The sequence below is a fragment of the Citrus clementina genome, unplaced genomic scaffold (genome assembly GCF_000493195.1).
Source record: "Citrus clementina cultivar Clemenules unplaced genomic scaffold, Citrus_clementina_v1.0 scaffold_5, whole genome shotgun sequence".
Classification (NCBI taxonomy): Eukaryota; Viridiplantae; Streptophyta; class Magnoliopsida; order Sapindales; family Rutaceae; genus Citrus; species Citrus x clementina.
In genome coordinates this window covers 31,151,989-31,154,758 of record NW_006262201.1, presented here as the reverse complement: position 1 = coordinate 31,154,758, position 2,770 = coordinate 31,151,989, and the positions used below count along the sequence as shown (strand labels likewise).

Below are 2,770 nucleotides of genomic sequence, written 5' to 3'. Positions count from 1 at the left end.
TTGTCGCGATGCGGATAATTTGTTATTCATAGTACATTGCAATAACTAGTTCTCTGTTACTTGTACACAAACCATGGTGGTGGGTTTTGCCTTCTTTTATCTGTCAACTACTACCGAAATCGGAAAAGTTCTGGCTGAAGGTCATATCCAAGGCTTTTCATGGCTGTTAAGTTGGTTTTAGTAATGATATATGTACACGGATGTGGAGTCTCCTCCAACAAGATGAATTAAAATTTTCTACTAATTTGTTTCTGGTTTTAGTTTTCCTGATTTATTTGGTGAAAGGTTTTTATAATGTTGAAAGAGAGCTCTGAATATGGAAAGGAGGAATAGGCAAAGGAAAAGATCTACTTTGAAGGGGCTACAGGCTAGAGTAAGAAGAAGATCAGCAATATATAATGAGAAAATTCACGCATGAAATTTTGCAATGAAAATTCACGCATGAAATTTTGCGACAAATTTTTATAAAACCATATAATGTAATGGTATAACACCTCTTACAATTTTGCTTCGACACCACTTTGAAGGGTCTACAAATGCTCCTTATTAGCAATCAATCTAAATCTTTACCGATTGCTAATAAGGAGCATTTGTTACGAGTACATAAACGTTTCTCCAACCGTATAAATTTAATCTTTAAAGTATGCAATTGCAATTTTAATTCCACTACACCTCTAAAATATGTATGACAACTAATGCGATTCGCAAAATTGTGTAGTCACTCATAAATGATCCTCATACAAATCTTAATACAACGTTGGGAGCTACTATGTTAAAACATAGCATTAAGATTATAGGTATTCCAGATTCCAGAAAAAGATAAACACTGAGCAAAAGCTGGGGATTAACCAAATGAAAATGATGGAGATTATGACAAAACCATCCAACATACACAACAAAGTTTTAGATTTCTCTTATTCAAGATCATAGTCTCAAAAAGTCACACTCAAGCAAATATGGACCAGAATGCATTCAACACATCATATCAAATGAATTTATTATGGTCCAAAGAGAAGCCGCTTCATCCTTGGATGCCAATGATGCCTGCAAAGACCCCAAAAAATAAATATTAAAGATCACAAATTCCTAGTTCAAAACATCTCAAACCACATGAAATAATGGACCGAGTCTGCAAGCAAAACACTGCCGGCGGAGGAATAGAGTAAATAAGAATATGCAAAATTATAGCTGAGGGACCTTGCAGGGAATGATTAAGTTAGTATACTTACCGCAAGCTACTCTGCCACCAGCATTTCCAGTGGTTTTGCTGAGCTCATGTCCACCTGAGGGAGATGAACATTCTTAAATAAATTATAAACAAGAGTAAAAAAATTCATCTCTATGACTAAATTAAGTATCGCTTAGGGAGAACATGATTCATAGTACATGAAACTTGACTTCAAATTTTAATATATCATTGTTATAGCTTACTCCACCTATACATTAGATAACATGATTGAAAGAGTTTAATACTTCATCAGGATATCAGATCATTTCCTTCAACTTCACTTTACTTGAATGTAAACACGGCGGCATCAAAGTATATTCCTGAATTTGAAAACATTGTATATTACCCTTGCCAAGATTATCGGGATCTGAGTGGACTACAACAGCCCTTCCAATAATGGAATTTGGTCCAGAAAGAGAAATCTGCAAAATGTATATAACAGTATAGAGATGAGTTCATTGGAGTTGGGTCTATGAACATATGAAAAGAAACATAACAAAGCCTAAATGACAAGAAGATGAAAGAGTACCTGATTGTCAACAACTATAAAAGTAGCAGTACTTGAATCAGATGTATAAACCAGAAAAGATTTATTGACTTTGATAAATATTGCACACCACAAACAACTAATTAGTGAACATGATATTATCTAGAACATATACAGACCATCATCACGAACGTTGGCATTTCCTAAATCACAGTCATGACAATTTTTCATCATCTGCAGCACCGTGTTCTTATCCAGCACGGTTAAAGTGGGGTCTTGAAATAAGACCAGCAAATGATGAATTAAGAACAAATTTTATGACATGAGAGAGTTTTTTATTTCCCCTCCCGAACTTATACATAATAGAAACACTGATAGTCAAGGGGCTATATATATGACATGCAACCATTTGTTGTGTTTCCAAGAGCATGAACATGGAATCCATGAAGACCAGGCTTGAGACCAGAGAAGCTTCCTGTTACAGTTGTTTGACCTAGAAGAAGAAAATTAGAAAAAAAGGCAAAAGAAATTACTTTAAACATGATTTAAGAGCAACTAGTTCCAGAACCAACTAATTAATTAGTGATTAAAATGCTATCTCCTTCCTGGGTAAATGAAACACTTCCCTTGACGTCCTCAGTTCCACTAAGAACTGCAACTGCTTTTACCATTGTGTTATGTAATCTGCGCAATACAAAATCTTACATTAAGTGCACCGTCAGAGTATAAAATTCACAAACGTTTAACAAACAAAAACAATGCCAGCAGCAGCAGAACAAAAAAATATGTAGAAATCCTTATATTTATGCCAAATACAGAATAAGTAACAAGAAATAAATGAATCAGTTAACATTATAACTTATAATTTCAACCTAATCAGAAGCGTAACGCTAAGGCATGATCTTTAAACATAAAAATAAAAACAGATTTTTTCACCGAAAATAGTCTTGAACAAAACATGGCTCGACTACATAAAAAGGTACAAGCACATGAACCCATTTGTTTTATGATAGTAATAGCAAGCTACAAGCATATGAGCAAATCTCCACCAAATC

General features: G+C 34.2%; 1 pseudogene; it reads right to left on the bottom strand.

The window, feature by feature from the left end:
• Nucleotides 1-886: 886 nt before the first annotated feature.
• LOC112098274 lies at nt 887-2,386 on the bottom strand (annotated as a pseudogene).
• Nucleotides 2,387-2,770: the final 384 nt, after the last annotated feature.